The following is a 12,067-nucleotide window of genomic DNA, read 5'->3' as shown; positions in this document are numbered from 1 at the left end:
TACCAGATCTAATGTGTTATATTCTCCTACGTTAATTTCACATTTCCACAAACTTCAAAGTGTTTCCTTTCAAATGGTATCAATAATATGCATATCCTTGCTTCAGGTCCTGAGCTACAGGCAGTTAGATTTGGGTCATTTTAGGCGAAACTTGAATAAAAGGGTCCGATCCTTAAGAGGTTAAACAGTATTATTTCACACAGAGTGATGAGTCCATGCAACTTATGTGACTTATTAAGCAAATGTTTACTCCTGAACTTATTTAGGCTTGCCATAACAAAGGGGTTAAATACTTATTGACTCAAGACATTTCAGCTTTTATTTTGTATTCATTTGTAAAAAATAAATAAATACAATTAAAAAAAGATTTGAAATACATGATTCCACTTTGACATTATGGGCTATTGTGTGTAGGCCAGTGACAAAAGAAATCCAATTTTTTATCTATTTTAAATTCAGGCAACAAAATGTGGAAAAATTCAAGGGGTGTGAATACTTTCTGAAGGCACTGTACGTAAAGGAGAAATAGGAAAGGGATGAGAACATGTTCATTTCTGTGTAGGAGTGGGAAACCTTATGCCAATCACTTTGGAAATGAACAAGCTCATTGGGGAATTTGGATTGAAAAATATTATGGGGTTCTTTATCACTCCTCTGCAGAAAGACATCAAAGTAGTGGAACGGGGTGTTGGAGATTATGTGGGTCCAATGAGGCAAACCATTACCACTTATTTTGGGAATGTCCTGCGCAAGTCTCATACTGGCATAGACGAATGGAAGACATATTTAAGGTTGATCTCCCATGCAGAGGTGAGGTCCTGTATTCAGGGAACATTACATTTGATCTCAGGGACGCTTTAGACAAACGCTTGATTGGCATACTCCTAACAGCAAGTAAGAAAGACCTAAAAATGGTTAGAATCAAAAGGCACCCGAGGCAGATGATTGGATAGATGTGAAGCATAAGATCCTATGTGATGGAGAGGCTGACCTTTTCTCTGAGACTACAGAAAAATGTATTCATAGAGATTGTCCAAATGGACAAGATCTGATTTTGTTTAATGGTCAAAGTGGAAAAAACATTGTACTGTAATAAAATCCCTCTTTTCAAGTGTTAATAGTTACTGTTTTAAAAAGAATGGAGAGAAAAAATCATTGGGAAATGCAGAATTATTAAGACCTTTGATCTCTATGACACTGAATTCCTGAGACTCGCTGAAATCCTGAGACTTGCTGAATCCCTGAAACTCACTGAAATCCTGAGACTCACTGAACCTGGCTATGAGGCGCGGCCCTGAGGGCTGTTGCATGACTAGACTTGCTTATGGAGAACTTAACTATGGATTGGTGTGAGAGAGACGTATCAATAAAACGTCATGTTTGTCTGAACCTTGTTTTGCCCCAAATAAAAACAGAATTTCAACAAATATTTTATATTTAGACTAGAGGTGGAGGTTTTGAATGAGCATGTTCTGTAATGGCTGGGAGGAGGTAGGCCTATTGAATGGGCATGTAGGCTAACTGCTGGGTAAGCATGTTAAAATAGCTTTATCAACAACAACAAAAATGCTAAATCAAGATCTTCTCACACTCACAGACATGATGTTGTCACTTTCAACATGCAAGTCCGCAAAAGTCGATTGCTATTGCTGACCGAGTGTTTTTTTATGCAATTGTTGTCTCTCTACCAGCATAAATGTAGTTTCGCCAGTGGCGTGTGATTTCTCTATAAGGGATCACGCTTTTGAAGAAAGAGCTGTGCAGAGTGACAGAGACCAAACAGTTAAAACAGTACAATACTGAGGCCTTTTCCCCTCACCAAGACCCCAACCTCATAATCATAATGGGTTAGGCCCCTAAGCCTTCAGCGATATCCTTCTCCAACCGCTATGTCTATAATGGCTAAACAATGCTATTCAAAACAACCCCATCACAACTTCAGTACACCAGGGAGGTCAGCCAGCACACAGGAGCCAGAGACACGGGTTAGGTGGGTGACCTCTAGAGGTAACATATAGGGACTCTGCATGTGGAAAGAATAACATTTGGCACGGAGACACATTCAACAGGTTACACACGCTAATTGATGGGGCACAGCCCGGCAGGGAGGCAGGCAGCAACTCTAGGACGTCCCAGTGTGACAGGCAACGGTATGACACCCAGATGATATTTTAGTACAGATACACTGTGGACATGACCAACTGGCTTTTCAAAAGCCACGGCTGGATTTCCTCCACTCTTTTTCGTAATATGTGAACACAGAAATAATTCAACTGATATCGCCCATTTCATAGACGCTAACTGCTTAAGCGCCTACTGATAATAGTGTCTTCTGACCGGGTGAGTTTTGTTAAGAGCCCCGACGCTTGCTCTAAACATTAACATGCATCGCTTGGAAACATAAGTAACGTATCTTTAAAAAACAAAAGGGTAAATTACTACACACCTTTATAGGGTTAGTGTTCCCACACGGCCATATCTCCACGTTACATCCCTTGTTTACGGAAGACATACGCGGCCACCTGTGCTAATTAGCTATCAAGCGTGCTCCAAACACCTGTGTGTTAGCGTAACTGGGGAGGAAGTGTAGTTCAACAACTGGGAGACACACAGCTTGTGTGGATCTGTGCAAAACTGCTCTAAACGTTAAAACACAGCGTCGAAATTGTAGTTCACACGGAGCCAAATGTGGGCGAATGTAACAGCTGAAAACACTACATACGGAGAAGGGTTTTCGAGAACGAATATCCCCTTACCACATCTTCAGAGGCTTAAATACATGGACAGAAAATGGGAAGGATAAACTCATTAATTAATATATGATAGGCCTATATGTAGTAAATATCCATTGAGCCTTATTTTACACAATACAAATCCTTCATATGTGAAAATATGAGGCAGGTGAATTCTTGTCTTCCTCTCCCACCTGAGTGTTACATTATGACCGTAGATTGTCACAGCTGACTTATGGACGTAACATGTTTTCATTGCATGATCGAGGCTTTTGAGTGTGAGCAGTTATTTACTGGCCGTAACACAAATGGTGGCTGTTTTTCAACAACAAAAAAGGTTCCATCACAGATGGATGGCTATAGCAAACGTTATAACGTTCATGTTTATATCACAGTATCAACAACCAACCCTGGCAAAGATCCAGATTGTAACGTTAGCTGATGACATTGTGCGAGGAGTATATGACGTTAGCTAGCCAGTTAGCCCACCAACATATGTACGCTAACTATGCTAATCCAATAAAGATAGCTTCCTTTAGCTCAGCTAGATATACAAATATTTGGCTAGATAGGTAGCTAAAAAAAACATTTTGACAATGCTCGCTAACTAGTTTTACAACTAAGCTAACATTACACATTATACCAACGTTAGCTAACGTTGTTTACTTACCGGGTTTGTGAATCCTCAGCTTGACAGATGAAAGCAAATTGGTGAAATCCCAATTCGGAGGGCAAACAGGACAGCCCCTGCCTACTGTGCCTGGACCAAAATAACCTTAACTAGCTAACGCGTTAGCAGCTAACTTATAGCCCGTGTGGCTGCATTTTAGCTAGCTAATGTAGCTAGACTAGCAAGCTAACGTTGACTTAAATATGTGCAGTTGATGTTCGCTACAAGTCAACATGGCTAGCTAGCTAGAATGTGCTTGCAACCTGAGGTGGTATTATGTAACCGTAGCTAACGCGTTAGCTAGCTATCGGCTAGCTAGCTAAACGTCTGACTAAACACACGTTAACCAGCTAGCTAGTTAGCAACGAGTTCACTCACTACAGGCACTGTCGTTAACCCTTGGTTTAGCACTAAATAGCTCATTCGGGTCCCTCAGTTTAGCCAACAATATATGTGTGTCCCTCTCTCTCTCCCCATCTAATAACGGCAACGCTTCCCATCCAAAACAGATCCGAACAGCATATATTATGACGACATTTTGTGACGGTCTTCGTTCGGCAAAGTTTTTATTTTTTTTTCGTCTGTTCGTGCACAATACAATTTTTTTTTCTGTAGGCAAACCTTCATCGGTGATTGGTCAACTGTAGAGCAAAGACATTTATAACTAACCCAAGATCGTTCATCTGTGTCGTTTATAGTGGTAGTTAATGAAGCGTAGTGGGCAGAGCCAAGCAAGGAGATCCTATTGGCCCGTTGTAGCATATATTTGCATATTTCTTTTAGGGAACGCCTCCTCTGTGAAGCGCACAAATTCAATTTCACCTCGCAATTTTTTTTTACAACTTTGGCAAAAACGTCAATTCTCTAAAACTTAGTGCACTGTGTTTGTAACATATTCCAGTTTTGGCAACAGAAAAATGTATTGAGATCAGATGTTTAAATGATCCGAAAATTTAGTCACTTAGCAGACGCTCTTATCCAGAGCGATTTACAGGAGCAATTAGGGTTAAGTGCCTTGCTCAAGGGCACATTGACATATTTTTCACCTAGTCGGCTCAGGGATTAGAACCAGCGACCTTTCGGTTACTGGCACAACGCGCTTAACCACTAAGCTACCTGCCGCCCCCGTGTACATGATATTATTGTGTTTCCATCGCATTTTCAACTCTACCAATAGTTTTGTCAAAAACTGTTGCGTTAAATGGCAAATAAACCTACTCTGGTCTTGGCACGTGCACTCTAGCCAACAGCTTGCAGATAGTGCGAGTAGGCTAAGTGTACATGAGATTATTATGGATAAAGCTGAAAGTAAAATATTTGTAAAACGGCGGTCAAGCATTGATCATCATGTCACCAGAATTAGACCCTCGATTATTATTGGAAAGCAGCATCAACCTGATTACCTGGCACGTTCACCACCATGGGAAGTTCATCATAATTTATTTCATCTGTAGCCTAATAAACTGCATGGTTCTTAGCGGGAGGACCACACCGTGATTCCAAGTTTAATGCAATATGATGGTTATCATATGATTAATTTCTGACACAAAAAAATTCCTATGTACACTACCAGTCAAAAGTTTGGACACACCTACTCATTCAAGGGTTTTTCTTTATTTGTAAAAAAAAAAAATCCATTGTAGAATTATAGTGAAGACATCAAAACTATGAAATAACACATATGGAATCATGTAGTAACCAAAAAAGTGTTAAACAAATCAAAATATATTTTATATTTGAGATTCTTCAAATAGCCACCCTTTGCCTTGATGACAGCATTGCACACTCTTGGCATTCTCTCAACAAGCTTCACCTGGAATGCTTTTCCAACAGTCTTGAAGGAGTTCCCACATATGCTGAGCACTCGTTGGCTGCTTTTCCTTCACTCTGCGGTTACAGCCTTATTCTAAAATGGATTAAATAGTTGTTTTCCTCATCAATCTACATACAATACTCCATAATGACGAAGTAAAAACAGGTTTTTAGAAGAAGAAAAAAAAATGTATTAAAAATCAAAAACAGAAATACCTTATTTATTTAAGTATCCAGACCCTTTGCTATGAGACTCGAAATTGAGCTCATGTGCATCCTGTTTCCATTGACCATCATCCTTGAGATGTTTCCGAATGCACTGAATGTCCACAAATCAGGGTGGACTACCCTCACTTCCGGGATCTCTAGGAACATGATCTCCCTTTTAGGATCTGAAATAGTCCGACTGACATCTCTAATAGAGCGTCTCAGAGGTAGTGTAAACTGGTTGCTGGTGAAACAAAGTCCTTTTGTGGAGACAGGAGGTGGTTGCCCCAGACTGGTGGACTCAGGGAGCTGAGCCTTGACGGTCTCGGGTTGTTTGTCAAACTGCAACTCTGGGGGGACGTTTCAATGTCCTGTCCTGCTCGTTCAAGCCTTTTATCCGAGTCCATGGAACTGGAAGTCGAGTTTAGATCTGATCCACGCGTCTCCTTAGTCTTTGTCCACTTCCAATGATCACAGTATGTGATACATTGGCTTGCGAAAGTATTCACCCCCCTTTTGGCATTTTTCCTATTTTGTTGCCTTACAACCTGGAATTAAAATGGATTTTTGGGGGGTTTGTATCATTTTGATTTATTCAACATGCCTACCACTTTGAAGATGCAAAATATTTTTTTATTGTGAAACAAACAAGAAATCAGACAAAAAAACTGAACTTGAGCGTGCATAACTATTCACCCTCCCAAAGTCAATACTTTGTAGAGCCACCTTTTACAGCAATTACAGCTGAAAGTTTCTTCGGGTATGTCTCTATAAGCTTGGCACATCTAGCCACTGGGATTTTTGCCTATTCTTCAAGGCAAAACTGCTCCATCTCCTTCAAGTTGTTTGGGTTCCGCTGGTGTACATCAATCTTTAAGTCATACCACAGATTCTCAATTGGATTGAGGTCTGGGCTTTGACTAGGCCAGTCCAAGACATTTAAATGTTTCCCCTTAAACCACTCGAGTGTTGCTTTAGCAGTATGCTTAGGGTCATTGTCCTGCTGGAAGGTTAACCTCCGTCCCAGTCTCAAATCTCTGGAAGACTGAAACAGGTTTCCCTCAACTTTCCCTGTATTTAGCGCCATCCATCATTCCTTCAATTCTGACCAGTTTCCCAGACCCTGCCGATGGAAAAACATCCCCACAGCATGATGCTGCCACCACCATGCTTCACTGTGGGGATGGTGTTCTCGGGGTGATGAGAGGTGTTGGGTTTGCGCCAGACATAGTGTTTTCCTTGATGGCCAAAAAGCTCAATTTTAGTCTCATCTGACCAGAGTACCTTCTTCCATATGTTTGGGGAGTCTCCCACATGCCTTTTGGCGAACACCAAACGTGTTTGCTTATTTTTTCTTTAAGCAATGGCTTTTTCTGGCCACTCTTCCGTAAAGCCGAGCTCTGTGGAGTGTACGGGAATGGGAATGAGAGGGCTACTTACAGTGTTGGAAAGGGATCACAGCAGTGATTGAATGAGGGTATGAGGCATGAGTTGAGGTGTTCAGAGGCTTGACTTCAGGACAGGATTTGACCAGGAAGACAAAAAAAACAATAACACACTACACAGTTAGACAAAAGAGCTAAGAATGAGTTAGTCAAAGCAAGGAGTAAAATCATTGATGTGTAATAATGTGATTGTGTTTGTGTACACTACCAGTCAAACGTTTTAGAACACCTACTCATTCAAGGGTTTTTCTTTATTTGTTTACTATTTTCTACATTGTAGAATAATAGTGAAGACATCAAAACTATGAAATAACACAAATGGGATCATGTAGATAAAAGTGTTAAAAATAAAAATAATGTAGATAAAAAGTGTTAAACAAATCAAAATATATTTTATATTTCAGATTCTTCAAATAGCCACCCTTTGCCTTGATGACAGCTTTGCACACTCTTGGCATTCTCTCAACCAGCTTCATGAGGTAGTCACCTGGAATCCATTTCAATTAACAGCTGTGCCTTCTTCAAAGTTAATTTGTGGAATTTCTTTCCTTCTTAATGCATTTGAGCCAATCAGTTGTGTTGTGACAAGGTAGGGGGGTTTACAGAAGATAACCCTATTTGGTAAAAGACCAAGTCCATATTATGTCAAGAACAGCTCAAATAAGCAAAGAGAAACGACAGTCCATCATTACTTTAAGACATGAAGGTCAGTCAATACGAAACATTTCAAGAACTTTGAAAGTTTCTTCAAGTGCAGTCGCAAAAACCATCAAGCGCTATGATGAAACTGACTCTCATTAGGACCGCCTCAGGAATGAAGACCCAGAGTTACCTCTGCTGCAGAGGATAAGTTCATTAGAGTTACCAGCCTCAGAAATTTCAGCCCAAATAAATGCTTCACAGAGTTCAAGTAACAGATACATCTCAACATCAACTGTTCAGAAGGGACTGTGTGAATCAGGCCTTCATGGTCGAATTGCTGCAAAGAAACCACTCCTAAAGGACACCAATAAGAAGAGACTTGCTTGGGTCGAAGAAACATGAGCAATGGAAATTTGTCCTTTGGTCTGGAGTCCAAATTTGAGATTTTTGGTTCCAACCGCAGTGTCTTTGTGAGACGCGGTGTGGGTGAACGGATGATCTCTGCATGTGTATTTCCCACCGTAAAGCATGGAGGAGGTGTTATGGTGTGGGGTTGCTTTGCTGGTGACACTGTCTGTGATTTATTTAGAATTCAAGGCACAATTAACCAGCATGGCTACCACAGCATTCTGCAGCGATACGCCATCCCATCTGGTTTGGGCTTAGTGGGACTATCATTTGTTTTTCAACAGGACAATGACCCAACACACCTCCAGGCTGTGTAAGGGCTATTTTACCAAGAAGGAGAGTGATGGAGCGCTGCATCAGATGACCTGGCCTCCACAAACCCCCGACCTCAACCTAATTGAGATGGTTTGGGATGAGTCGGACCGCAGAGTGAAGGAAAAGCAGCCAACAAGTGCTCAGCAACTCCTTCAAGACTCCTTCAAGACTGTTGGAAAAACATTCCAGGTGAAGCTGGTTGAGAGAATGACAAGAGTGCGCAAAGCTGTCATCAAGGCAAAGGGTGGCTATTTGAAGAATCTCAAATATAAAATATATTTTGATTTGTTTAACACTTTTTTGGATACTACATGATTCCATACGTGTTATTTTTTTACATTTACATTTTAGTCATTTAGCAGACGCTCTTATCCAGAGCGACTTACAGTTTTAGTGAGTGCATACATTTTTCATAGTTTTGATGTCTTCACTATTATTCTACAATGTAGAAAATAGTAAAAAATAAAGAAAAACCCTTGAATGAGTAGGTGTTCTAAAACTTTTGACCGGTAGTGTATGTGATTGATATGGGTACTCCCTCAGCCAGGGCATTGAAAATGGGTCGTGGATGGGTATTCCAGCATGACAATGACCCAAAACACATGGCCAAGGCAACAAAGAAGTGGCTCAAGAAGAAGCACATTAAGGTCCTGGAGTGGCCTAGCCAGTCTCCTGATCTTAATCCCATAGAAAATCTGTGGAGGGAGCTGAAGGTTTGAGTGGCCAAACGTCAGCCTCGAAACCTTAATGACGTGGAGAAGATCTGCAAAGAGGAGTGGGACAAAATCCCTCCTGAGATAATAATAATAAAATATGCCATATATCCAAAGCAACTTACAGTCGTGTGCAATCTAAGTGTCACATGATCTCAGTATATGTACACACACACCTGTTTTGAAAGGCCCCAGAGTCTGCAACACCACAAAGCAAGGGGCACCACCAAGCAAGCGGCACCATGAAACCAAGGAGCTCTCCAAACAGGTCAGGGACAAAGTTGTGGAGAAGTACAGATCAGGGTTGGGTTATAAAAAAATATCAGAAACTTTGAACATCCCACGGAGCACCATTAAATTCATTAATAAATTTTTTAAAGAATATGGCACCACAACAAACCTGCCAAGAGGGCCGCCCACCAAAACTCACGGACCAGGCAAGGAGGGCATTAATCAGAGAGGTAACAAAGATAACCCTGAAGGAGCTGCAAAGCTCCACAGCGCAGATTGGAGTATCTGTCCATAGGACCCCATTAAAATTGTACTATAAATGTCTTTATTAAATGCTTTAGGTTAAAATAATTAGTCTTTGACGATTTTTGAAACACACTTTGTCGTCTCCGTGCGTTCCGCACCTATACCTTGGGTCTCCCATCCTCAATTTTTCAAGTCACCAGCTTCCACTGATGTGTACAGTGAGGGGAAAAAAGTATTTGATCCCCTGCTGATTTTGTATGTTTGTCCACTGACAAAGAAATGATCAGTCTATAATTTTAATGGTAGGTTTATTTGAACAGTGAGAGACAGAATAACAACAACAAAAATCCAGAAAAACGCATGTCAAAAATGTTATAAATTGATTTGCATTTTAATGAGGGAAATAAGTATTTGACCCCCTCTAGGCTAGGGTAGGCAATTTTGGGGCTTCATCATGTTTCATCAAAATGTACAGCAGTGTGTCGTCCGCATAGCAGTTAAAGTTGACATTGTGTTTCCGAATGACAGCACCAAGAGGAAGAATATATATATATATATATATATATATATATATATATATATATATAGTGAAAACAATAGTGGTCCTAAAACAAAACCTTGAGGAACACCGAAACGTACAATTGATTTGTCAGAGGACAAACCATCCAAAAGAGACGAACTGATATCTTTCCGACAGATAAGATCTAAACCAGGCAAGAACTTGTCCGTGTAGACCAATAAGGTTTCCAATCTCTCCAAAAGAATGTGGTGATAGATGGTGTCAAAAGCAGCACTAAGGTCTAGATGCACGAGGACAGATGCAGTGCCTTGGTCTGACGCCATTAAAAGGTAATTTACCACCTTCACGAGTGCAGTCTCAGTGCTATGATGGGGTCTAACACCAGACTGAAGCGTTTCGTATACATTATTTGTCTTCAGGTTCACATCCGGAGGATAGGGAGCCCTTTATGTTCAACAGAGGAGGGCCAAGTACAGGAAGTAGCTCTTTCAGTAGTTTAGTTGGAATAGGGTCCAGTAGACAGATGGAAGGTTTAGTGGCCATTACTATTTTCGTGAATGTTTGGGAGATACAGGATTAAAAAACTAGAGTGTATCGATTGATCCGAGGTCTTGGCAGTTCTGTGCTGACTCAGGACAACTGAGAATTGGAGAAATACGCAGATTCAAGGAAGAGTCCGTAATTTGCTTTCTAATGTTTATGATGTTTTCACCTAAGAAGTTCATGAATTCATCACTGCTGAAGTGGAAGCGTCCTCTCTTGGGGAATCCTGCTTTTTAGTTAGCTTTGCGACAGTATCAAAAATACATTTTGTATTGTTCTTATTCTCCTCAATTAGGTTGGAAAAATAAGCAGTGAGGGATCTTCGATATTGCACGGTACTGTCTTTCCAAGCTAGTCGGAAGACTTCCAGTTTGGTGGAGCGTGATTTCCGTTCCAATTTTCTGGAAGCTTGCTTCAGGGCTTGGGTATTTTCTGTATATACATTTCTTGTGACAAATGTTTTTTGTTTTCAGAGGTGCGGCTGCATCTAGGGTATTACGCAAGGTTACATTTAGATCCTCAGTTAGGTGGTTAACGGATTTTTGTACTCCGACGTCCTTGAGTAGGTGGAGTGAGTCTGGAAGGACAACTAGGAATCTTTGGGTTGTCCGAGAATTTATAGCACATCTTTTGATGATCCTTGGTTGGGGTCTGAGCAGATTATTTGTTGCGATTGCAAACGTAATAAGATGGTGGTCCGAAAAACATTTAGATCCACAATATTTATTCCACGGGACAAAACTAGGGTATAATTGTGGCAATGAGCAGGTCCTGAGGCATGTTGGACAAAACCCACTGAGTCGATGATGACTCCGAAAGCCTTTTCGGAGTAGGTCTGTGGACTTTTCCATGTGAATAGTGAAGTCACCAAAAATTAGAATGATCTGCCATGACTACAAGGTCCGATAGGAATTCAGGGAAATCGGTGAGCAACGCTGTATATGCCCCAGGAGGCCTGTAAATAGTAGCTATACAAAGTGATTGAGGAGGCTGCATAGATTTCATGACTAGAAGCTCAAAAGACAAAAACGCAGTCTTTTTTTGTTTTTGTACATTTGAAATTTGTTGTCCTAAATCTTAGCAACACCTCTGCCTTCGTGGGATGCGCGGGGGATATGGTCACTAGTGTAACCAGGAGGAAAGGCCTTATTTAACACAGTAAATTCATCAGGCTTGAGCCATGTTTCAGTCAGGCCAATCACATCAAGATTATGATCAGTGATTAGTTCATTGACTGACTGCCTTGGAAGTGAACATTTAAGTAGCCCTATTTTGAAACGTGAGATATCATAATCTTTTTCAATAATGACAGGAATGGACACCGCCATGTTTAGTTTTGCTCAACCTAGATCGAGGCACAGACACGGTCTCAATGGGGATAGCTGAGCTGACTGCACTGACTGATGCAAGTGGCAGACTCCACTAAGCTGGCAGGCTGGCTAACAGCCTGCTGCCTGGCCTGCACCCTGTCTCATTGGGGAGGCTAACAGCCTGCTGCCTGGCCTGCACCCTGTCTCATTGTGGAGCTAGAGGAGTTAGAGCCCTGTCTATGTTGGTAGATAAGATGAGAGCATCCCTCCAGC

General features: G+C 41.1%; 1 protein-coding gene across 1 annotated transcript in view; it reads right to left on the bottom strand.

Moving 5' to 3' along the window:
- Nucleotides 1-3,943, bottom strand: part of LOC121577898 (collagen alpha-2(XI) chain) — a 91,898-nt gene extending 87,955 nt beyond the window's left edge. Inside the window, 1 exon segment of the mRNA XM_041891876.2 lies at nucleotides 3,403-3,943. The gene's annotated coding sequence lies outside the window, so the exon portion shown is untranslated.
- Between the last annotated feature and the right edge of the window lie 8,124 nt (nucleotides 3,944-12,067).

This window comes from Coregonus clupeaformis, chromosome 12 (assembly GCF_020615455.1).
Source record: "Coregonus clupeaformis isolate EN_2021a chromosome 12, ASM2061545v1, whole genome shotgun sequence".
Taxonomy (NCBI): Eukaryota; Metazoa; Chordata; class Actinopteri; order Salmoniformes; family Salmonidae; genus Coregonus; species Coregonus clupeaformis.
Note: the sequence above shows the minus strand (reverse complement) of the source record. Positions and strands in the feature narration are given on the sequence as shown.